This window comes from Oryctolagus cuniculus, chromosome 3 (genome assembly GCF_964237555.1).
Source record: "Oryctolagus cuniculus chromosome 3, mOryCun1.1, whole genome shotgun sequence".
Lineage (NCBI taxonomy): Eukaryota > Metazoa > Chordata > Mammalia > Lagomorpha > Leporidae > Oryctolagus > Oryctolagus cuniculus.
In genome coordinates this window covers 154,390,496-154,417,544 of record NC_091434.1, presented here as the reverse complement: position 1 = coordinate 154,417,544, position 27,049 = coordinate 154,390,496, and the positions used below count along the sequence as shown (strand labels likewise).

General features: G+C 39.4%; 1 pseudogene; it reads right to left on the bottom strand.

The window, feature by feature from the left end:
• The window catches only part of LOC100344058 (zinc finger protein 28 homolog pseudogene), a 40,131-nt pseudogene extending 25,434 nt beyond the window's left edge, over window positions 1-14,697 (bottom strand).
• Window positions 14,698-27,049: the final 12,352 nt, after the last annotated feature.

The window sequence follows — 27,049 nt, the reverse complement described above, 5'->3', positions numbered from 1 at the left end:
AACAAAAAAAATACAAAAAACCCCAGCAAAACAAAGAGCTGTTTTTTTTGAAAAAAAAAAAAAAAACAAAATTGACAGACCATTGGATCAACTAACCAAAAAAACAAAAGTCCCCAATCAATAAAATTAGACATGAAAAAAGAAATGTAGCAACAGACACCAAAGAAATAAAAAGAATCATCAGAAATTACTACAAGGAGCCGTATGCTAACAAACTGGGAAGCCTAAAAGAAATGCATAGATTCCTGGACACATACAACCTACCTAAATTGAGTCAGGAAGACAGAAAATCTAAACAGACCCATAACCAAGAAAGAAATTGAATTAGTAATAAAGAAACTCCCAACAAAGAAAAGCCAAGGACTGGATGGCTTCACTGCTGAATTCTACCAGAAATTTAAAGAACTAACTGCACTTCTCAACTTATTCAAAACAATTGAAAGGGAGGGAATTATCCCAAATTCTTCCTATGAGGACAGCATCACCTTAATCCCTAAACCTGAAAAAGATCCAACAGAGAAAGAAAACTACAGACCAATTTCTATAACAAACATAGACACAATAATCGTCAACAAAATTAAAAAAAAAAAAGCCAGTCAAATCCAACAACACATCAGAAAGATCATTCACCCAGACCAATTGGGATTTAGCCCTGGTATGCAGGGGTGGTTCAGTATTCACAAAATCAATGTGATATGTCATATTAACAAACTAAGAACAACAGATGTAGAGAAACCATTTGATAAAATTCAACATGCTTTCATAATGAAAATTCTGAGCAAATTTGGTATATAAGACCTAAGTCTAGGGGCTGGCTCTGTGGTGCAGTAGGTTAATCCTCCGCCTGCGGTGCCAGCATCCCATATGGCTGCTGGTTTTAGTCCCAGCTGCCTCTCTTCCAATCCAGCTCTCTACTGTGGCCTGGGAAAGCAGTAGAAGATGGCCCAAGCCCTTGGGCCCCTGAACCCACATGGGAGACCAGGAAGAAGCACCTGGCTCCTGGCTTCGGATTGATGCAGCTCCAGTTGTTGCGGCCATCTGGGGAGTGAACCAATGGAAGGAAGACTTTCTCTCTGTCTCTCCCTCTCACTGTCTGTAACTCTACCTCTTAAATAAATAAATTCTTTTTTTAAAAAAGACCTAAGTGTAAGACTTAACATCAAATTATTAGAGAACATTGATGAAAACCTGCAGGTTATTGGCCTTGGCAAAGAGTTCTTGGAATAGACCTATAAGCACAGGCAATCATAGCCAAAATTATTAAATGGAATTACATCAAATTGAGAAGCTTTTGTACTGCAATAGAAACATTCAGGAATGTGAGGAGGCAACTGACAGAATAAGAGAAATTATTTGCAAACTATTCAACTGATAAAGGATTAACAACCAGAATATATAAAGATATCAAGAAACTCAATAACAACAAAACAACCAACCCAGTGAAGAAATGGGCTAAGGATTTAAACAGACATTTTTCAAAAGAAGAAATCCAGTGGCCAACAAACACATGAAAAAATGTTCAGAATCACTAGCCATCAGGGAAATTCAAATCAAAACCACAATGAGGTTTCACCTCACCCTAGTTAGAATGTCTTTCATACAGAAATCAACAAACAGCAAATGCTGATGAAAATGGAGGGAAAAAGGTATCCTAATCTACTGTTGGTGGGAATGTAAAGTGCTAAAGCCACTTTGGAACACAGTATGAGATACCTCAGAAATCAGCATAGAAACTTACCATATGACCCAGCCATCCCACTCCTGAGAATATACCCAAGAGAAATGAAATGAGTAAATTAAAGATTTATCTGCACCCCTATGTTTATTGCAGCTCAGTTCACAATAGGTAAGACATGGAATCAACCTAAATAGTATTCTGGGTTGATTGGATAAAGAAATTATGAGACTTGTATATAATGAAATACTGCACAGTGGTATAAAAAATAAAATACAGTGCTTTGTAACAAAATGGATAAATCTGAAAAACATGATACTTAGTGAAATAAGCCACTCTGAAAGGGACAAATATCATACGTCCTCCCTGACGTATGATATCTAAGAGTACCTAAAAAGGAAATCTATAGAAGTTAAATTGGGCCGGCGCCGCGGCTCACTAGGCTAATCCTCCGCCTAGCGGCGCCGGCACACCGGGTTCTAGTCCCGGTCGGGGCGCCGGATTCTGTCCCGGTTGCCCCTCTTCCAGGCCAGCCCTCTGCTGTGGCCAGGGAGTGCAGTGGAGGATGGCCCAGGTGCTTGGGCCCTGCACCCCATGGGAGACCAGGAAAAGCACCTGGATCCTGGCTCCTGCCATCGGATCAGCGCGGTGCGCCGGCTGCAACGCGCCGGCCGCGGCGGCCATTGGAGGGTGAACCAACGGCAAAAGGAAGACCTTTCTCTCTGTCTCTCTCTCTCACTGTCCACTCTTCCTGTCAAAAAAAAAAAAAAAAAAAAAAAGAAGTTAAATTGACACTTCGAGAAGCAATTACTTGAACAGCCCTTGTCTTGACTGTTGAGGAACAGTTTTTTTCATAGTATTTGTTGAACTCATTAACAGAGTTAATCATATGTATATAAAGTCAATTTAAAATAGATCTCAGTAAAAAATAAGAGTAAGAATAGAGAGAAAGGAGGAAGTTTGTAACTGTTAAGCTTTATAGTTCTGCAAACGTTCTTATGCACTTACTTCTGAGGGTGGTTTTGAAAACTTGCCAAAGGACTTCAAATCTCATTAAGCTGGATGGTGAAAGTGTCATTTTAAGTGTTAGAATGCCCATGTTAAGTGTTAAGGTGAACATATAGATAGGATTAAGTGTTAAAGTGATTATATAAATAGAATCAACTGTCTGTTAATAATAATAGAATTAAAAAGAAGAGAGTGTTCCAACATGGGAAGCAGTCCACACAGCAGACTCATAGAATGACAATCACTTTAAGTAGCAGTCTGACCTTGGATTCAGCCCTTAAGTCATCCTGTTTTGGCTGAAAAATCCCATGAGAGTATTTCAGGCATGGAACCCGAGACACTATGGCAAAAAAATGTTCTACATGAAGGATCTCTTGAGTGAGACCCTAGCAGAAAGAAATGACCATCAAAGGAGATACTTCTCTCTGAACGGAGTAGATCTTCTACTTTGCTCATGGCCTTGCATAAACTCTGATGGAATTTGTGGGTTCAAAAAGAGCCTAAGTAGCTCACGTTAATAGCCTCAGGTGTCACTTATGTCATATATAAGAGTGTTAATTGTTAAATTAACAACAGGAGTCACTGTGCACTAACTTCCCATGCAGGGCTTCTGTCCTCAATGAATTGTATTATGAGTGTTAACTGTAAAACTTGTCTCAAACAGTTTTGTGTGTGTGTGTGTGTGTGTGCAAATTGTTGAAATCTTTACTTAGCATAGAATTGGGCTTCTGTGTATAAAGTTAATTGAAAATTAAAAAAATGCTGAAAGTAGAGTTTGTGTTATACAGAAATAAGAATTCTCAATGACATCTCATTGCTATCCATTTAATTGTGCAGTATCCAGAGGATGCTTCTCAAACACACCTCCATTATTAAATAGAAAAAAGTTATTCACAAATGCTATCAAAATCAATTATAGTTTGTCTACTTTTAGGGGTCAATGAGGCAGAGAATTAACCTCCAACTAATTTCCAAATTCATTTACCAGCTTATGACTTAGTACATTTACAGCCATAGGCACCAGACACATTGGCACATTTGCAAAATGCATGCTTTCGGGTGCAGGAAATGTATCTTTTTGGCCATGATAAACCCCCAGGCTAGTTTTGTTTATTTTACACTCACCAAAACACATGAAGTCCAGAAAATATACAGTACAAATTTATTATTAAGTAAATCTCTACAGTCAACATGAAATCTTGTGCTCCTTGTTATAAAATGAAACTCTTTCAATCACTTAAGTTAAAGGACACAAGAAAACTGGAAGATTAGTATGAGATCATCTGAATGTTGAATTCCTTTTATAATATGCAGAAACCTCCCCCAGGCATTACAATTTTTACAGATGATGATATCTATTAAAGTAATCGATTGCTTGAAGTAAAAAAGAAAAAAAAATCATAATGACTTTATAAAGTCTTCGGTCTAATTACCTTCTAGGTTCTAATTACTGGAATAGATAATACAAACATTCAATCTCCATGAACACACTTCTAAATTGTTTCAAGATTTACCAAAAATCTTATCATCTTGCATTTCACAGTTAAAACTGTCTACACCATTTTAAAGTTCTATTTAAGCTTTATTCTATAATTTGGAAAATTATGTATCTTCTATTTAAGTGTACAAATATATTACTATAAATGGGTAACAAATATCACTTTACATAAAAGCATTAACAATATGAAATTATCTAGAATGAAAATTTTCCCAAAAATGTCAAGGCCTCAAGACAAGAAAATCCAGTAGTATTCTAAGTATCTACATACCTAAAAACACTCTCTTCATGTGTTCTTTCAGTGAGAGAAACTAATTTGTATCAGCCTCTAACAAAGATAACCTAACAAAGATGTAGTGTGAAAGGAAATTGGTATCAGATAAAGCATTTCCTGGATTTATTCAGCCTACAGTCTCCAAAATTTTACGATTGAATGTGAATTTAAAAAATATTCATTTGAAAGGCAGAGTTATACACAATCTTCCATTCACTGGTTCACTTCCCAAATGAATGCCAACACCTGGGGCTAGACAGATCCAAAGACTGGAACCAGGAGTTTACTCCAGGTCTCCCACATGGATGCAGGGGTCCAAGTACATGGCCATCTTATTATGCTTTCCCAGGTGCATTAGCAGGGCACTGGATCAGAAGTGGAGTAGTCAGGACTTGAACAACTGCCCATATGGAATTCCAGTGCCATCTTGTACAAACAAGAGTTCTGCTTTTCTGCTAATCAGGTACAGTGTTTTCTAATTTCACCTTGATGGTATTTTTCTCATTAATTCAATGACCTTTGGCATGTAGTTATATTATATACACAGGAACTCCTCTCAGGACCAGCACAACATCAGACAAATACATTCATGGGGATGGTTATTAAAATCGGCAAAACTCATAGAATAGGCAATCTGAAAATACTGCAAAAATGCACACATTCTGCCTAATTATGTTCTATTCCAAAGCATAGGATTCTCATTGTTAAAATCCTTCCCAACTGAAATGAAGGAGTCTTGTTAGAATGGGAAAGGGTAGGAAGTCAGAGAGGACAGAGGGCCCCTCCAGTAATGTGAAGAGTTTTCTTAATCTCGCTGGGAAACCAGTCTGAGCTAGGAAGCAGGTCTGATAATGAAGGAGACTTAAAGAGTTTTGCTCATTAGTAAATTAGTAAGTAGGCTCTGCATTCGAGGCCACATCCAAGGCCAGGTGACTGCAAGTGTCTGTGACCAGCCTAGGGAGTACAGTGAAGATAAACAGGTCCCCCAACAAGCCAAAAAATAGAGCTTTTTCTTTGATGTGGGAGAAATGATTCTTGTTTTACATATATAATCCCCTAGCACTAGACACCAGGAGAACTCTTTCCCATCCTGAATATATGAACAGGAGTTTCCTATCTTTCCTAATAAATTTTTTCCCCTAAAACTGCCTTCTTGTGTGCTCATCTGCTTCATACTTCATCACAGAGTTAGTTCCGGGGTTTGCCTTAGCTGTTACACTAGAAAGCATCTCTGTGGACTTGGCTCTGGTAAGCAGGCCTTCCACCACATGAAAAGAGTCATCAGTCCACAAGCTGCAGACAGAAGAGTGGGCACTAACCTATGAACATGCTCAAAAAGCAGAAACTGGCCTAAGGAGAAGCTAGAGGGGGCTAGGCTATTCAAAAAGGTAAGAAGGACCATAAAGATATGTAGTTTCCTAATTGATTTGGTCACTGGATTTTTATTCCTTTAGACTAGAATATTTTAATGACATGGTATCTACCAAACCAACTATAATTCTGGGCTTGTCATTGAGGTACAGCAGTTACGCTTTTACTTGTGACACAGGCATCCCAAATTGGAGTGTTGGTTCAGTTCCCAGCTGCTCTACTTCCAATCCAACTTCTTATTAACGTGCCTGGGAAAGTAGATGATGGCTCAAGTCTTTGGGCCACTGACACCTATGTAGGAGACTTCGATGGAATTCCTGGCTCCTGGTTTTAGCCTGGCGCAGTTCTTGCTGTTTCTGTCATTTGGGGAGTGAATCAGCAAATGAAAGATCTCTCTCTCCCTTCCTCCATCTTCAAATATATAAATACAGATTTTTAAAGATCTATGATTCTATGCTATCTACCAAAAAGAACTTATTATATACTAGACATTGTGCTAACCACTAGTTTTAGGGTATCTTTAATGAACAAGTACTTTAAGATTTTTTTTTGAGAGGTAGTTACAGAGAGAAGGAGAGAGAGAGAGAAAGGTCTTCCATCCACTGGTTCACTTCCCAAATGGCGGCAATGGCCAGAGCTAGGCTGATCTAAAGCCAGGAGCTTCTTCTGGGTCTCCCAAATACTTGGACCATCTTCTACTGTTTCCCAGGCCATTCAGAGAGCTAGATCACAAGTGGAGCAGCCTGGACACGAACTGTTACCCATATGGGATGCTGGTGCCACAAGTGGAAGTTTAATCTACAATACTAAAGCACCAGCCCCATGAACAAGTACTTCTGAAGACATGAACAAGTACTTCTGAAGATTTTTTTAGTGGGGCCTCCTCAAATCAAGGTAGCTAACAGTTTGCCAGAAAAAAGTTCTAGCCTAAGGCAGTATTTCATCATTAGAGGTTCTTAGCCTCTAGCTAGATAGTTCCTTAATGAAACAGTTGAGAAGCACTGATAAGGGAAGTAAGACTTCAATAGGACTCATTTTTTTAAAAAAGTTAAGGGGACGACATTGTGGTGCACAGGTTAAGCTGCTGCCTTTAACACTAGCATGCAATATTAGTGCCAGTTTGGGTCCCAGCTGCTCCACTTCCAATTCAGATCCCTGCTACTACACCTGGTAAAGCAGAAGATGATTCAAGTGCCTGGACCCCTGTCAGCCACATAGGAGACTTAGCTGGAGTTCCAGTTTCCATCTTCAGCCTGGCCCAGCCACGGCCATTACAGTTATTTGAGGAGGGAACCAGCAGATGGACAATCTCTTCATCTCTGTGTCTCTGCCCTTTAAATAAATGCGTTTAAAAAATTTAAGTGAATTTATCATGATGAATTTGAAATATGCATTATCTCATAAGTAAAAATTGTGTCCTTCTGCAATATCCTTGCCTTATAAATTATAGTCACAATGACACACACATAACCATTTATGTATAAAAACACCAAATAAATCAAGCATTATCCAAACCCTTCTATTTGACAGTAGCATCAGAGAATTAAATGTCTCAAGTGAAGCAGATGGCAGAAATAAGCAGCTTATACCAACACACAGCATGTGCAAAAGGTTAATTGAACTGCTTTATCATGAATTATAAATATACTTCCCATCAGGTTAGCAATATTTAAAACAAAATTATGCCACCCCCCCATTTCAATTAGTGTGAAAAAATTATAATCATAAAATTTCTAGCACTAATAAAGATAAACCATTATCAGATCTTAAAAAAAATCAAATGCCATTTGGCCCCTTAAAGGCCTATGTTATGTTCATGGTATTGGAAATGACATTAACACTAAAAAAGAAGCATGACCTAACATAAGGACAATCATGACCTAGGGCCCGTTTTCTTCACAAAAGCCAGTGCAGACTGTAGGCCACAGAGGGTTTCTCAAAAACAGCGAGCCCCAAAAACTGTGTGATGATTTCACAATGGTACTAAGGTACTGGAAATGATGTTTGCTGGATCTAGTTCCCAACTCAGGAAACAAACCAGAGAAGGCGGTCAACACGAAGTCGTAGATTTCAATTCCATCATCCTAGGCATCTCTGGGGCCACATATTTATGTCTATTTCCTGTTTTGAAAATTCTGTTCCTCTTATTTTTTCTCATAAGTGTCATTTCAGTTACTTCAGAATTTTTTAAGCTAATTAGTCATAGAGCTCTAATATTCTGAGGCAGGGTTTGAATGGCCCAACGTTGTGAGTATCTATACACGCACATGAAAGCATATATATAGGGCTGTCATTTTTGAGTCTCATTACCAAGTCCTCATTTTAAACATGTTTATTTCTATTATCTAGTAGAAGCATAGTAATTGGCAAAATGTTTTTAAAAGAATATGACTTTAAGTGATTGAACACTCAGATTTATATAGTTTGCTGTTCTGTAATTATCACTAGCAAGATCACATGGAGGGCACTAATTTTGGGTGCCTTGATCAACATTAGCTGCTGATTCCAATATCTTACTCTCTCAGGCTTAGGATACAGACAGATGGGGGTTAAATTACTTACTGTCAGACAGAAACTATAACTTAAGATAGATTTTTTTTAAATTTCTCTGGGGCGCTATTAAAATGAGAAATTATTATCAAGTTTAATACAACAATTAGAAGAAAAAGCATGCATCAAATTGGCCTCCAGATAGACAATACTCAATAAATGTTCTTATGTGTCTTGGAGAGCTCAGAGTCTTCATCCTAATCATTACCGTTTGTTTTTCCTTCTTCTCCCTGTAGATCTGACCATATCAGGACTCCTTATTCAATTATTTTAACTTTGTTGTCATCTTACACTAAATTTTTAAAAGATGTATTTATTTATTTAAAAGTCATAGTTGAAAGAGAGAGAGGGATATTCCATCTACTGGTTCACTCCTGTAAATGGACAAGTTTGGGCCAGGCAGAAGCCAGGAGCTTCATCTGCATCTACAACATGGGTGTAAGGGCCCAGCACTTGGGCCATCTGCTGCTGATTCCCAGGCCATCAGCAGGGAGCTGGATTAGAAAGGGCGCATCCGGGACAGTAACAGGTGCCTATATGGGATGCTGGTGTTACAGGCAGTGGTTTAACTCTCACCAGCTCCTTATATTTAACTTTTAAAGGCATTGTTGATATCTATCTCTTGGCTAAATGTTCTGTTTCAGACATCTTTTTAGTTTTTGAAACTGTACTTACTAGAACGCTCCACACACCCAGAGAAAATCATGCATACTCTAATTACATATATTATTCACATCTTTTCTAAAATTGAGTCATGTCAGAACTGCTGATACTGTTTCAGATGAACATCAAACTGAAAATAATAAAACCTCAAATCTTGTCTTCTTTCTCAAATGGTGTCTGTCAGTATTCAAGCTTAAATATCAGCTCACTATTGATTATCCTGATGGGAGTTTTTGACTATATCCAATTACTGCTTATGTTATTGTCCTAAATACAAATCCTTTCAGTTTATGGCACTGTTTAAAAGTTTTGACTGCCTATGTTTGATTGAGAACATTCAAAGCCTTCCTCAGTGTTGCTTTTACCATTTTTTTTCTGCAGTTTTCTGAACCATACTCTCCCTCTCCCATTTCACTTTACATGTCATACGATTTTGTCAGGCTGTTTCCCCAGAGTGTAACTCTCTCCTGCTCACTGCATTAATTCCCGCAGGCTATGTTCACACCTATCTTTCAGTTTCCATACAATATATCATCTCTTCCTTCCATCCTGCAACACATCCGTCCATATCTTTGTGTTTGTTATGAGTCACATGTAACTCACGTTGCAAAGACAAAATTATGTCCCTGTTCTGGCAAAGCTCACATTATATTGAGGAGATACAGAAGCAAACACACACTTGGGTCCAATAGCTATTTAATGTGATTGTTTCAGGGACTGTAAAAATTGAAGTCCAGAGGAATTTCTAACTACTGTTCAGGAATCCCAAGACTTTTTCCAGAAACATCAAGCACCTTGAGGCTCTTTGTTCTCATCTTGAATGAAACCCATGACTGTGGCAGATGACATTTTTCCCAGGTTCTCTAATGGGGAAAAATGAGGCTCAAATCTGAGAAATATGTAATTTAAAAAATCATTTTAAACCATTTTATTGTTTCAAACAAAGTACCTGACTTACAGTGGTTGAATTTATTGATTTTTCAACTTTACCTTGATCCAAAAGCAAAGTAGATGGAGGAAAAATGCACTTTGATTTTTGAGTGTTGACGTTCTCCAGATTAGCAATATGTGATGTGATATTCTCTTGTAAGGCCAGACAGCAGCAATAGCAACAGTGACCTGCAGCTCCCAGTTAGCCACACTACCATAAGGAGACACAACTGTGTTGCTACCCTGATGTTTGGCAGGCTAGACGACTTCAATGCATTTTCAACTTAGTATTTGAGCTTATAATCAATTTATCTGGACATAATTACAGTAAATGGAAGAGCAACTCTATATCTTTATACATCCTATAGGAAAGCATATTTTATAAAAAATCTAAAAGTATGTATTTCAAAGAAAAACCTACACAACTTTTAATTGGAGTATGTCTTTTTCTTCGATATCACAGCAAAATTACTCCCGTCTTTTCTAACTCTCTTAACTGTTATCTCCTGATAAAAGTAATTTGCTGTCATCATGTCATTGAAACAACTTTTGTCAAGGTTGTCAACAAAGCTTCCCTGTCCTCATCTCCTTTTATCCTCAAAAGCAATCATATCAAGGGCTAACTTGTTCCTTTCAGTCCTGTTATTTCTTATTAATGGCACACCGTCTTCCAGGTTTTCCTTCTTCCTCACTGATTTATCACTGTCTCCCCCCACATGATTTCTGCTTTTTCTTTTCTTTTTTAATGCTGTGCATTGTCCATTGCCCAGTGGGATCTTGGTATTCCTCATCTGTATGTTTGCTATCTGGATGACTTAATTAGTTCCCACAGATCCATACACTACCTCTGCCAGAACAATCACAAACCAGCATGTCCTTCTGACATCCACACTTAACATATGCTACTATTTTTAGAAATATATATATAAAGTAATTCTAAGTACCAAAAGTAATACTAAAAGTATTACTAAAAAGTAATACTAAATACTAATACACACACACACACACACACACACACACGCCAAGGGGGAGAAAACCCATAATTCTATGAATAAAGTAAGATTCATCTCTGTTCTTCCAAAGTTCTATCAAATCCTAGCCTTCTTAACTCACAAAATAGGACCACCACCTACCAGGATACCCAGACCAGAAACTCAAACATCCAACAAACATCCAAACTCCCTTATGCTTTACAAATCCTCACATCCTACACTCTTCTATCTCCACATTCAACATTTTCATTCTGTTAGCCTGATTTTTTGCTTAAATTATTGCAAATGGCTCTTGCCAGGGATCTGTTTTTGTCTGACTTCAATCAATTCTTCATACTATAGCAAAGCGTGTTTCCTTTAACAGAACATAGATCGTATCTCCACCCATTCAGCTAAGCTCCTTCAGAGTTCCTAAAACTTGGGCCTCCAAGCTCCCAAATAATCACTCTTTCCCAGCATTCCACTGTGCACCGTGCCATTCTCCCTGTTCTCATTGTATTCTCTCGTCCTGCTGTTGTTCTAAAAGCCATGTTTATTCCCATTCTGAGATGTCAGTATATACTATCCTCCAACTCAAATGTGATTTTCCTCTTTAAATTTACGTCTCACACAATTTTTCCCTGATCATTCTTAATTTTGGTTAATTTCTCTCTCGTCTTTTGGTTCCCTTTATTGTCAGTAATAACAAATTTAATTTGTATTTCACCGGCTTTCTTGTTTTTTTCCTATATCAACCACTAGCACAAACCCAAACAGAGCAAGGCACTTCCCTGCCTTCCTCATCATATTCTCTAATAGAGTTCTTTGGAACTGAGCATTAATCTAGCTTTTTTTTTTTTTTTTTGACAGGCAGAGTTAGACAGTGAGAGAGAGAGAAGACAGAGAGAAAGGTCTTCCTTCCGTTGGTTCACCCCCAAATGGCCGCTATGGCAGGAACTATGCCGATCCAAAGCCAGGAGCCAGGTGCTTCTCCTGGTCTCCCATGCAGGTGCACGGCCCAAGCACTTGGGCCAGCCTCCACTGCACTCCCAGGACACAGCAGAGAGCTGGACTGGAAGAGGAGCAACTGGGACAGAATCCAGTGCCCCAACTGGGACTAGAACACGGGGTGCCAGTGCCACAGGTGGAGGATTAGCCTAGTGAGCCACGGTGCTCGCCTAATCTAGCTTTCAAAATGAACAAATTAATGATAAGTAGATGCTCAATAAATGTCCATAAACTCTGTCAATTCTAACTGAATGCAAAGAATGTGGCAAGCCTAAGTAGTAAAGAAATACACACAATGTAAGAAATCAATTTAATTTTTATTCTACAAGAGTAAGTATATTTCCAAAATGTCACTGATGGATTAAATTGCTTACTGGAGGCAATATTGTGTGGTTCCATTTTGAAATATTACAGTTTTGCTACAATTGTAGGTTTCTAATGTCAGATGTCAAAAATTGTTTTATGATATAAGGATTTAATGTGTGTTCTAAAATGTTTCAAAATTCTTTTCCAATTAAATGAATTGAAAATATCTTGATAAATATCTTGATAAGAGGTTTGACAATTCTATTTTAGTAATTAACATTTTCCATATACTGCACAAATGATTTACTATATAGTCAACATGCATAAAATATGTGAATACAGGCATATTTATGTGTATGTATGGATATGTGTGTTTATGTCATTTATATGTGTCGCTCCCCCTCTTCGCGGAGGAATGACACAGGACCCTGCGTTGTTCTTTTGTCTGCTCGGCCCTTCCCGGGTTTGCTGCTGGTCCTTCCCGGGTTGGCTGCCGATCCTTCCACCTCCGTGGAGGGGCGGCTCCCCCTGCCACTTTCCCCACTTCCGCGGGGGAGCGGCACACCGCTGGCCGGCTCTCTCGGGGGCTGCTCAGATGTTCCTCAGGTGTTCCCCTTAGATGTTCCTGGTGCATGTTGTCTCTCTCCTCCTTTATAGTCCTCTTCCACCGATCCCAACTCTGCTACCCACACACCGAGTACGCTGCTCTCCTCCAATCAGGAGCAGGATCAGCTCCTGCAGATTATTGGTCGAACTGGAGGCAGCTGTGTAGAAGTTGTTTACTCCTCTCCCAGCGCCATATTGTAGGAGAGCAGATGCATAGAACAAGTCTTAATTCCAGTAACTTAGTCTAGTCCGAGTTGCTCCCCACATATATGTATATGACTAGCAGTTCATTTGTGTATATCTGTGTAATTGTGAATGTGAGCAAAATGTACCCCACATTTCTATTATTGCTTTTCCTCTGTAAAAGGACACAATGTTATTAAATTTATACAAGTACAAGAAAAAAAGTCAAAACCAAAGAAAAATTCAGAATTTTCCATCAACTTGTCTCTACTCAAAAAGCAAATTACCTATTTACACTGCCAAGTTAACTAACAATTATCTTTGTGGTCTCAGAATTGCAGCAGAACCAAACCCTGAAAGTAAACATGCCCTCAGGATGCATGAGGATACTTCAAAAAGTATATAGAAAATTGTGTTAACATTTATAGTAATGCCAAAATTTTTTTTAAGTTCTTTCATGAAATGCCTTAAAAATCACAGAAAGTAAGTATTATGGACAAAACTATGCATAGATTTCAAATATTTTCCCCTAAATATATTTGGTTTGTGTTCCATTATTCCATAAACTTTATAAAAGTTGGCTTTGTAAATAATCATTCACAGTCCAAATAATATTGTCGGTCATTAATTCTGTGTTTCCATATTCATCCAGGTACTCATTATTTTTCCTTCATATTTCCTAATTTGTGTTTTCTCGTGAGTGCCTGCTGTCACACAGCTCGACAGGGCTTAGGGGTGATGTGTTGGAGCACGGGGAAGAAGGAACACACGACACAAGACTTTCTTTCCAATTAAAGGCTTTTTATTGTTCATAGGATTTCACTCTAAGCCTTTACCACTCTGTATACCAATATATATAGCTATATTCATTACTCCACAAATCATAACACACATATAACATCAAAGCAGTCTCAAAGGCAATCCAACTATAATAAGTGCAGCAAAGCAAACTACATTATTCTTAATCATAGGGTCGAGGCACATTCCTTCATATTACACATGACTAATATCATTATAAATGCTGTGTTCTCAAGGCTTATATCATAGTCACAAAAAGTCAAAGTTCAAAGTCCAGAGTCCAAAGTCTGTTACCACTCGGAGAGATGGATCTCAGAACAGTCACTTTCAGGCAGGAAGTTGTGGGATGGCCGTCACTCTGGGCAGTGGGCTTGGAGTACCCAGGCAGACAGCAAGGCCAGGAGTTGGAGAGGTCCCCTGCTGAGAAGTCTGGTCCAACTCTCTGTCACGTCAGGCAGCAGGCTGATAAGAGGTCCAGGTGAGCATCAAGGTGGCGGCTCCACTTAAATTTTGATCCCGTAGTCGCTTTGTGTCACTTAGCAAAGGGGTTGGCTTTCAACTCTTCAGCTCCAAGTGCGAGGAGCTGAAGTTCACACGCACCGAGCCATCTGTTGTCAGCTTGTGCCGTCACCTGTTCCTCACAGAGTAATGGGCTGCCTCTTTAGCTCCAGATGTGTGGAGATCCAGAGGGTCACACACACGGGGCCATGATCCTCGAGAGGATGAAGAGCAGTGCCAAAGGCTCTCCTTTATCCAAGTTTTCCTGGAAGCTCTCTTGCTTGTTCAGTTCGGGGGCCACCAATCCAATGCCTAGGCCAGGGTGTTTCCAGCTCATTCTCGGGGTGCAGTCAACCATCGTGCGAGCAGGACGGTAACTTGAGGTTATCGTCCATAGCACACACGTTTATCAGACTGCCAAGGGATGTCTGTTCAGTCTGATGAGAGCATCCTTCTTGGCAAGCATCAGCTTAGCATAAGCGATGTCATCAGTCTCTGGCTTGACATGATTGACTCCATTTTTCTTTACTATCACTTTGTGGATAGTGGTAGTTTTTGACTCTAGGATTCTCTGTGCCGTTTCCACAGTTCACCTCCTTCTGCTGGTCAGGTAAGTGGTGATCTGTGACACTCTTTCTAGACTCCTGGGGGATTCCCCACATGTTTCTTTTAGATTTTCTTAACTGACTTACTCAGTGAAAAAATTATCTCATTCTTCAAGTATTTTAAGGCCTATTAATTGCTTTGGGAGATAAGCACTCAGTCCAAATTTGACTTTTTCACCTCAAGTAAATGGTTTATAATCCAAAATACTTTTATAATAATTTCAGAACATTAGTGATAATACATAAAATATATTAATCATGTTTTGGTAGATATCATTATATAGAGCTTGCTGGATCATTAAATATTGTTTATACTGGGAATGGAGTTTAGCCAAGCAGTTAAGCTGCCCTCATCCAACATCAGTTTTGGGTGCGATTGCTGGTTCTGGCTCCTGATCTCAGCTTCCTGATAATTCAGAACCTGGGAAGCAGCAATGTTGGCCCAAGCAATTGGGTTCCTAACACCCATGTGGGAGGCCTGGTTCAAGTTCCCAAATCCTGGCTCTTGCCCCAGTACAGCGTCAGCCATTTAGAGTATTTGAAAAGTCAATCAACTGATATGTGTTTTTTTTTTAAAAGATTTATTTATTTATTTGAAAGTCAGAGTTACAGAGAGAGAGAGGGAGAGGCAGAGAGAAAGGTCTTCCATCTGTCTGTTCACTCCCCAATTGGCCACAATGGCTGGAGCTGTGCCAATCTGAAGCCAGGAGCCAGGAGCTTCTTCCAGGTCTCCCATGTGGGTGCAGGGGCCTAAGGACTTAGGCCATCTTCCATGCTCTCCCAGGCCACAGCAGAGAGCTGGGTTGAAAGTGGAGCAGCCCATATAGGATGCCAGCACTGCAGGCGGCGATCCTACCCTCTACATCACAGCGCCGCCCCGATACAGCTTCTTTCTCAAATGCCTCCCCCTACCAATCAAATAAATTTAGATTTTTTAATTTAAAAACATATTTCTAAGGACAGAAAGTCATGCTTATTATTGCAGTACTAAATCCACCGAAATTAAGAAAGTTCTGAGGGGCTGGCACTGTGGCGTAGCAGGCAAAGCCACTGCCTGCAGTGCGGGCATCCCATATGGGCGCCAGTTCATGTCTCGGCCGCTCCTCTTCCAATCCAGCTCTCTGCTATGGACTGGAAAAGCAGTACAAGATGGCCCAAGTCCTTAGGCCCCTGCACCCACATGAGAGACCCGGAAGAAGCTCCTGGCTCCGGATTGGCGCAGCTCCGGCCATTGCCATCAATTGGGGAGTGAACCAGCAGATGGAAGACCTCTCCTCTCTTCCTCTCTCTCTTCCTCTCTCTTCCTCTCTCCCTCTCTCTCTGTAACTCTTTCAAATAAATAAATCTTTTTAAAAAAGAAAGTTCTGAGTTTCTAAGGACATTTAAAATATCATTTTAATAGATTTATGTAATCTTCTTAGATTAAGGTAGTTATTGAAGATAATGGCCTATAGTCTTCTATAATATCAGTACACTTCTAGTATTTCATACTTCTAAAAGCCATTATATTTTATATAACTTTTGTTTATTTGTTTTTTGACAGGCAGAGTTAGACAGTGAGAGCGAGAGAGAGAGAGAAAGGTCTTCCTTCCGTTGGTTCACCCTCCAAATGGCAGCTACAGCCAGCGTGCTGCGCTGATCCGAAGCCAGGAGCCAGGTGCTTCCTCCTAGTCTCCCATGGGGTGCAGGACCCAAGCACTTGGGCCATCCTCCACTGCCTTCCTGGGCCACAGCAGAGAGCTGGCCTGGAAGAGGAGCAACCAGGACAGAATCCAGCGCCCCGACCGGGACTAGAACCCGGGGTGCTGGCGCCACAGGCAGAGGATTAGCCTAGTGAGCCACGGCGCCGGCCTGATATAATTTTTGATAATCAAAAATATTATCTAGTGTATGCTTTGGAATAAAGAATTTCTTCAATGGTTTAAAAAAAATTGTGGGGGAGCAGTGCTCTGGTACAGTAAGCTAAGCCTCTGCCTGTGGCACTGGCATCATATATGGGCACAGGTTCTAGTCCCGGGTGCTCTGCTTCTGATCCAGACTGCTATGGCCCGGGAAAGCAGCAGATGATGTCACAAATGCTTGGGCCCCTGCACCCATGTAGGAGACCTGGAAGAAGCTCCTGGCTCCTGGCTTCAGATCAGCCCAGCTCCAGCCATTGCCACCATTTGGGCAGTGAGACAGCAGATGGAAGACCTTTCTCTGTCTCTCCCTCTCTCTGCAAAAAAATGGATGCAACTGGAAACCATCAATCACACTTAGTGAAATAAGCCAGTCCCCAAGGGCAAGTATCATTTGCATTCCCTGATTTGTAGTAACTAAGAGTAGCTAAAAGGTAATATCTAAGTGTGAAATTGACATTTTGAGATTCGATGATGGTTTACAGCCCTTGCCTATACACCTAAGGAACAGTATTTTTCTTCATACTATTTGTTGAACTCGTCATTTAGTGTAGGGTTAATCTCATGAGTATAAAGTAAACTGAAAATAGGTCTTTGTAAAAATTAAAAGTGGGAATAGGAAAGGGAGGAGAAAGAAGGGTGTGAGCACGGGCAGGAGGGAGGGTAGGGTGTGAAGTATCATTATGTTTCTGAATCTGTATTTATGAAATGCATGAAATTTGTATACTTTAAAACATGTAGGAAAATAAAAACAAATTCGATTTTAAAAGTTTAAACACAAAGGAACAGAGTTGTGGTGCAGAAATTTAAGCTGCCAAAATCTGCATGCCATACTGGAGCACCACTTTGAACCCCAACTGCTCTGCTTCTGATCCTGCTCCCTGCTAATGTCCCTGGGAAAGCTGCAGATGATGGACCAAGTAACTGGGACTCTGAAACTCACATCCGATAATCAGGCGGTATTTCCTGGCACCTGGCTTCCACCTAGTCCATCCCCAGCTGTTGTGGCCATTTAGAAAGTGAACCAACAGACAGAAGTACGCTCTTTTTGTCTGTTTGTTTTCTCCTCTCTCCCACCCTCTCTCTCCCTTTCATTCTTTCAGATAATTAAATCCAAAAGAACATTTAGACACAAAAGTAATTAGCTTGTAAGGGATGAAATTTATAAACAAATAGGTCCAAAGTGGAATGATTTTTTTTTAAGTATACAGGCTTTATACATTTTATATATACAAATCTAAGAGCACTGTGATTCTTCCCACCCTACCACACCTTCCATCTGCATTCCCACCCTTCTTCCTCTTCCCTCTCCTATTACCATTCTCCTTTTTTACTAAGATCTATTTTCAATTAACTCCATATACATAAGATTAACCCTGCACTAAGTAAAGAGTTCAGCAAATAGTATATAGAAAAATAACCTGTTCAACAGCAGAGACAAGGGCTGTTCAAAGTCATCACATCTCAAAGTGTCAATTCACTTCTGTAGATTACCTTTTAGGTATTCTATTAGTTACCACAGACCAGAGAGAACATACAATATTTGTCTTCTTGGGACTGACTTATTTCACTAAGTATAATGGCTTCTAGTTGCACCCATTTTGTTAAAAATGGCAGAATTTCATTTTTTGTGCTATGCAATATTCCATAGTGTACAAATACCATAATTTCTTTATCCAGTTGAAGTGGAAATACTAAAAGATGCACACAACGCAAATACTTAAGAAGAAATATGAGACTAAGTTTAATTCAAGGAAAAGGTTATTAGCAGAGGAAGGTAAAGACAGAGTGTTAATTATTTGAGAACAAAGTAGTAACCCTAGATGTGAAAACAGCTAATAACAAGTTTTCAATGCAGACAAAGCAAAATATAAAAGAACAAAAATAAATATAGATGAATCTGCAGGTAGAGTTGGAGATTTCTGCATGTTTCAGGAATTGGCAAAACAAGTAGATAGAAATGGTAACACTGAGGACCAGCACAACACTGTGAATGAACTGGACCTACTACACCTCAGAACAACCCTCTTTGCCTGCAATGTACCCACAATACCATGGACGTGGCTAATAAGGGAAGTTAAACATTTACTTAAAAGAACTGTGACACTGTTTTCAGCAAAATCCATGAATGATCTGTAAATAGTTTATATCAGAAAGTTGCTAGAGATCAAATCTGAAATTTGGGCTTTACCGGAAGAATAATATCTTAATGTCATAATTCTCTAGGCTGTTCACCGTCTGTGAAGACTGTCAACCAGTATCAAGAATTCTTATTCCAAACATATATTTTTAATTAGAGATAAAGCATTGAAATAAACTTCTACTAATTTTATTTACAACTTAGCAGATTCAGCACTGGAAAGATATAATTTCTTTGTTTAAAAAGAAGTTTTACAAATATCTTATGCTTAATAAGAAGAGAATTATATTCCCTATTTTTTCTAAGATTTGGGATAGGTAAACCTAATAGTTTTTACCCAAGTTCTGCCATTCACAATGTACTCACATTCTAATAGTGGATACTAAGATGAGAATCATAATATTTATTGTATAATATGTGCATAACTACATACAAAAAAATCTCATAACTTCTATGCAAACTCAGCACATCTGATTTTTCATGATTACCAACAGCCACAATTTCAACAGCCAAATTTTATGTATTTTCTTCCTCAAAGTCATCTTTGCAGAGTACCAAAAACTGAATTATGCATATAATCATAAATACTGTGTATTATTCAATTGTACAAGAATTGCATGTAAGATTCACTTCATAAAACTAAGCTGAAGTCCCTAAGGCATTATTCTGAGTATTGCAAAAGCAGAAGAACCCTTCAAAGTGAATATCCCCGTGACAATCCCACAGTCTGAGAGCTCATTGCTTCCTAGCAATCCTCTATCTCATTTTCCAGAATTATTCAGAAAAACAAGAGGTAACAAACTTGAGATGCCAGAAGTTATGTCTGCTTACTCTGAACACAAAGGAAAATACAAATGCTGACAATTTTTACAACAATGTAAAAACATGTAACATGAAAAAAAATTGACCACTTGCTGTGTCATGTCTCATCTTAAATTTCAAGTCAACATTAAGAAAAATATTTGAACAAAAATATGAAGGCAGTAATATTACAGTTTAAGCTATGTTCATGCAGGTAGGATGAAATATGTGTCTTCCCCCCTTCCAAATAGGTTCTATACTGTTTCAAAAACAGCTTTTTAAAATTAGGTTTTTTTAAAAATTTTGCTTTTTAAAAAAAGACACTGCTGGTACAGTTAAACACTGTATTGGTATATAATTCATATATAAAAATCTGTATTTAATGTACACAATGTGATGAGTTTGGAAACACACATAAACATGTAATCACCACAGTCACACCAATAAGCCCGTCCCACCACTTCTAAAATTTTCTTTGTTCCTTTTTGTAGTAAAAACCTTTAACATAAAGCTCACGCTTAAATTTTCAAGTACACAATAAGTGCTGATTTTAAATGTCATAAATATTTCACAACTGACCTCTTGAAGTTACCTTGGGTACCATTGAATGATGCTTCAATTCCCTCTGTCCCTTAAAGTGTCAACTGCCACTCTTATTATCTGCTTCTATGAGTTTAAGTATTTTAGAAACTTCACATAAACAGAATATGTTGTTTGTCTTTCTGAGACATGTTTATTTCACATGTCATCTAGGTTCTTTCATGTTCTCATGAATGGTAAGATTTTCTCTTATAGGACTGAATCATATTACATTTAAGGCATATACCACATTTTGTATACCCACTCATTTGCAGATGGACATTTGGGCTGTTTCCATATTTGGAAATTATAAAGAATTCTGCAACAAATATTGGTGTGTGGATATGTCTTCAAGATCTTTAGCTTATTTCCTTTGAATGTGTTCTCAGTAGTATAGGAGCATATAGTTCCATTTTTTTGTTTTTTTGACAGGCAGAGTGGACAGTGAGAGAGAGAGACAGAGAGAAAGGTCTTCCTTTGCTGTTGGTTCACCCTCCAATGGCTGCTGCGGCCGGCACGCTGCGGCCAGCGCACCGCGCTGATCCGATGGCAGGAGCCAGGAGCCAGGTGCTTTTCCTGGTCTCCTATGGGGTGCAGGGCCCAAGCACCTGGGCCATCCTCCACTGCACTCCCTGGCCACAGCAGAGGGCTGGCCTGGAAGAGGGGCAACCGGGACAGAATCCGGCTCCCCAACCGGGACTAGAACCCAGTGTGCCGGCGCCGCTAGGTGGAGGATTAGCCTACTGAGCCGCGGCGCCGGCCCCATAGTTCCATTTTTTATGAATCAATATTGTTTTATAGAATAGCTATCTCAATTTAAATTCAGCAGTAGGCAAGGATTTCAATTTCTCCACATCTTTAGTCATATATATTTTTATAAATATGTAATACCCATATTAAGAGATAAATGGAGTTATTTCATTCTGAATTTGATTTACATTTCCTTGATGGGTAATAGTGTTGAGAATCTTTTATATACCTTATGGCCACATGAAGAATAAAAATTGGATCTGTGTCTTACCTCATATGCAAAAATTAACTCCAAACAGATTGAACACTGAAATGTAAAAATCATAAACTTCTAGAACAAAGGTGGACAGTTTTCTAACATGGGTGTTAGAAACTATGACTTCTGAGATGATACCAAAACACAGACAGCAAATGTAAAAAGACATAAGCAGGACTACAATAACCTAAAAATTTCTCTACAGCAAACAACAATCCAGAGTAGGAAACAACAAAAGAAATCAAAGAAAATATTTGTAAACTATTCATCTGACAAGGGTTTACCATTTAAAATATATAATAAATTCCTACAACTCAATAGTTAAGAAAAAAATTTAAAATAGACAAATAGCTGACTAGATATTTTTTAAAAATAATTTTCATACAAATGGTAAGTATGAATAAAAACTTCATATGATATAAGTGTGGATAAGTCATGACATTAATATTACTATATAATATATTAATTATATATAATAAATAATATAATTAACTTATATTAATAAGATATGAAATCTTATTCTCACAGTACATTTTATGTGGTTCACCCACTTTTTTGAACACTTTCTTACCAGAGAATGAATAACAATTTTTGTGGCCCACATGCCTCTTTTATGACTCCAATAGGAATTTGAGTTCCTGATCTCACTAAAATTTATGCCATGTTGTTTTAATTGTTTTTAATTATTAAGAATAATTAACCATCTCCTCAGATTGTCCGTATCCCACAACTTTCATGGATAAAGCACTTAGAACAAGTGCCATCCTGGTGACTGGTCCTGAGCAAATTAAGGGAGAAATGAGGCCAGTCTTCTCTCCAAAGCTCTCCCCACTGCCTCTGTGAACAGGGCTGCCTAAGAAGTGCTCTGGCATTGTCTCTTTGTGCCTTCCCCTGAAGGCAGTCAGTGCCTGTGAAAGCTCAGATCTGGTATCCAGACAGGCATATGGTTCCTCTTGGAAGATTTTATTGTCCCCAACAGTAGAAACTCATAAAACTAGATTCATATTCCTTCCAGAAGAGTTGCGGGTGGGTGCATTCTTCATAACCGGAAAGCATAGGACGATGCTCTCAGCTCCTCAGTGTTGAAAGGATACTTGCTGGTGAAGATTTAGCACAATGGAAGCTCTAAGAACTAGCCAACTTAGCAAAGATGTTGAGGTATGCACTAAGGAATTGGGAATTCATTCCCAGTGAAAGACACGTGCTCACCAAGAGTACTTCACCTGTCTCCTCTGTGCCCTGGGAGTGCAGTGCCTGGCCACTGAATCTGATCCCCATGGCTTCAGCTTCATGCTATGCATGCCTCTTCCTTTCTAAGACTTTGTAGACAATAAATCAGGGTCTCAACTTGCAGGAAAGGATCTGATTTATAAACCAGTTAGCTGTCCTCCACATTCCTATGGTAACCCAGGTCGCTTCTCATTATATGCCAGAGTAGTAGTAGGCATTTGCTATCAAAATTAGATATGTATTGTTTTATTACAATTAAAATGTTTTAGGGGCAGATGTTGTGGCATAGAAGAGTAAGCCACAACTCTGGAAGCCCACATTCCATATTGCAGTATTGCAGTGCCAGATGGAGCCCTGGTCTATCTGCTTCCAATCCAACTAACGTGCATCCTGTGAGGCAGCCAATTGTTCAAGTACTTGCATTCCTGCCAACCACACAGGAGATTCAGATGATATTCTGGGCTCCTGGTTTCAGCTAGACCCAACCTTGCCTATCGTAGACATTTGGGGAGTAAACCAGAAGATGCCATTCTGCCTTGCAAGTAAAACTCAATAAATCAAAAATGTGCTGAAAGTATTGGCTTTTCATAAACAGTGCTGTGATAGCCATATTTATTTAGTTAACTAATGACCCATTTCTCATTTTAATTTTAAAATGTTTAAAAATTTTAATTGGTACAAATTGTATGTAATATATATAGGATATGATATATTGTTTTAATGCATGTATACATTACATAATGTCTCATCAGGGTAACTATCTATCTGTCAAACATGTATCATTTCTTTATGGTAAAAATATTCAATGTTCTTCTAGTGTTTTTTATATTTCAATCCTTTGGTAGTTTTTATCATGTGAAGCAATAGGAAGTTAGCCCCTCCCATGCTAAGGAACTGATCTATAATTATTCTAAAACAATCAGGAAAATCAAGAGTCTTCTTGGCCACTGACTGGGTTAGGATTAAGAACTTTCTGGGTGGTGAAGGCAGAGGGTAAGGAAAGAGAAAATCTTCTGGAGGCATTTGGGAAGATGTTTGACAGCCCAGTTACAAGATGTGAAAAACAAACTACCTCTCCTTTGCCTTTAGATGTGGTTATGCAGGATTAAGTCCAGAGCTGTTGCAACCATCTTTCTGTGAGGATCAAGCCTCAAGCTGAAAATCACCAAGTGATAATCTTCTTGCTATAAGAGTTTAGGGAAGATGCTGAGAATTAAGGCAAAAAGACAAGAAGCACACTGGTATATCCACTCTCTGATTCTTCTCTCTCTCCTTATAAAAGCATGGAGGTCCCATCCTGCTGATATTATTTAACGTTAATCACTTCCCAAAGGACTCTCCTCTAAGAAGCAGCCTCTTAATTTTCCACCCTCTTTAAGCCTCACAAAAAAGGGATCAAACTCCAACAATAGTTTTAGTGGAGACAAACCACACTGATAACACTAGAGCTCTATGCTAACCAGCCCCACACTACAACATCCAGCCTGATGTGAAAACAAGCCATGCAAAGGACCAAAGTACTGATACATGCTCCTACATGGATGAAACTCAGAAATACTATCCCAAGATAAAGAAGCTAAAGGCCACATAAGATAGGATTCCACTAATACAAATATCTACAATAATCAAATCTAGAATCTGGAAAACAGATAAATGGTTGCCAGGGGATGTGGAAATGGGGGGGGGCAGTGAATGATTATGCAATAGATGCAAGAGTGTTTTCTACGGTAATAACTTCAGACAGAAGTGATACATGTACAACACTATAAATGGAGTAACACCGATATGGACACTACAATGGTAACTGCATTAGGTGAATTTTATCTCAATTTATAAAAAGCACTGGATCAAAAACAGAGCCCCTTTTTTCAAGCCACATGTCTTACCTGTCATTTGTTCTGTTCCTTGCAATGAAAAGCATCCTGATGGAAACTGAAGATTCATTATGAGACTGTGAAGACTACAGTTAAGCATGCTGGTTATGTAGAATCCTAGTTTGGCCTCCATCCTCCCCACTCCCTGTACACCCTGTATTAGTCATAGCTTGTAAATCCCTGATGTCCAATAAAGGTATTCTAGCCACTGGAATGCAGGGAAGGTAATGGGATAGTCAGTCCTTTGCTGTACATGATATATAGTCCATGCTGTAAAAATTGCCTTAGCTGACACTAGAGAGAAAAGTTTAAAGAGTTCTAAAAATCAAACGGCCATGTGGTGGAAAGGACCATGTGAGGGACCTGGTGTGTGGTCTCAAGAACATGAGCCCCTTCCAACTACAACTAGGGAAGAAAGGCTGTGAAAACCCAAGCCCAGAGTGTGCAGGAGGACTTCAAACTGTAGATGAAGTCACAGCACTAGCAGGCATCTGGTTTTCAACATATGGCACCCTGAGCGGAAAAAAAAAAAAAAAAAAAAAAAAAAAAAAAAAAAAAAAACAGGTAACTCACACCTGGATGCCTAACACAGAGAAACTATGAGATTATTTTAAAGTTCTAAGGTTTTAGTAATGTACTATGTGTCAGGAGAAATCTAAAACACTATCAAATGAAACCTCAATGGTAGAAATAAATTAGTCGCATGTTTTCTAGCAAATGTCCTTTGAGGTCATAGGTATCCCAGTGAGTTCTTAATTTTCCTTTTATGTTTTTAGTTTATACAAGCTTAAAATATCTAATTTTTTAAATTCCATCTTACCTTTAGTATTGTAATCATTATTTGACTATTTCTTAACCACATCCCTTGGGCATAAACATTCCTTAGAATGTTGACTTCCTAGAAGTATTTTACATAAGTTTCTCAACTAATAAATTATCAATCTATACAATTTTATACTTGATTTTGCTGTTTTCAAATATTAGTTTAATGGTTTGATCAGTTCCTGCTGTTAGTATTTTAATTTGTCAGAGACTGGGTTGTTGATACAGGAAATTTTATTTCTCACAGTTCTGGAGGCTGGAAGCCCAAGATCAGAGTGTCAGAATGATTGAGTTCTAGTGTGGGCCCACTGTAGGGATGCAGACAGCTGATGTCTTGTATGTACCCATGGAGGAAATAGCTAGAGAGCTCTCCAATCATCACTAATTCTCTACACATTGCCTTGAGAAAGCGAGGCAAGTCCTAGTTTCCCAGGGCCCCCGAGTGTTCTCCCCTTTAGCTTACTATTTGCCTTGCCCTGCTTTTATTAAAATTAATTCACTGAATTGATGGAGTGATGTAACCAGCCCTACAATCTCTTATATCTCGCAACTCGTCATTTCATTTATCATCTGCCCCCCCAAAGATAACATCTTTAAGATTATTTATTTATTTATTTGAGTGGTAGAGTTACAGACAGTGAGAGGGAGAAACATAGAGAAAGGTCTTCCTTCCGTTGGTTCACTCCCCTGATGGCTGCAACGGCCGGAGCTGCTCCAATCCGAAGCCAAGAGCCAGGTGCTTCTTCCCCGTCTCCCATGTGGGTGCAGGGGCCCAAGACTTGGGCCAGCATCTACTGCTTTCCCAGGACACAGCAGAGAGCTGGATCAGAAGAGAAGCAGGCGGGACTAGAACGAGCACCCATATGGGATGCTGGCGCTGCAGGCAGAAGATTAACCTACTGCGCCACGGCACTGCACTGATCTGAAGCCAGGAGCCAGGTGCTTCTTCCTGGTCTCCAACGTGGATGCAAGGACCCAAGCACTTGGGCCATCCTCCACTGCACTCCTGGGCAACAGCAGAGAGCTGTACTGAAAGAGGAGCAACCGGGACTAGAACCCGGCGCCCATATGGGATGCTGGCACCACAGGCAGAGGATTAACCAAGTGAGCCACAGCGCCAGCCCCAAGAAAAACATCTTGATGTTTAGTTTTTGGTGGGATTTCCTTTCCAGGAACCCCAGGCTAGAAGCAGTATGTAAGTACCACCTGAAAACAGTCCATATTCTAACTAGAGTCAATTTTGCCATCATCAAAATTCATTAAAGAACACCAATCAGAGGATGAGGAACAACCAGGAACTCACAAAATTTGAACATGCCTCTCTCTTTTTTTTTTCTTTTTTTGACAGGCAGAATTAGACAGTGTGAGAGAGAGAGAGAGAGAAAGGTCTTCCTTCCCATTGGTTCACCACCCAAATGGCCGCTACAGCGTGCTGGCCGATCCGAAGCCAGGAGCAAGGTGCTTCCTCCTGGTCTCCCATGCAGGTGCAGGGCCCAAGCACCTGGGCCGTCCTCCACTGCCCTCCTGGGCCACAGCAGAGAGCTGGACTGGTAGCAGTGCAACCAGGACAGAACCCTGAGTGCCGGCACCACAGGCAGAGAGGATTAGCCTAGTGAGTCACTGCGCCGGCTGAACATGCCTCTCTTAACACCAACTTCAATCTACAAGAACCTTATCCCTAACCACTCAGGGAGCCAGGGCATTAAGGAATACTTGTTTGACTCATAGTTCTGTGCTTTAAAATGAATACCTACT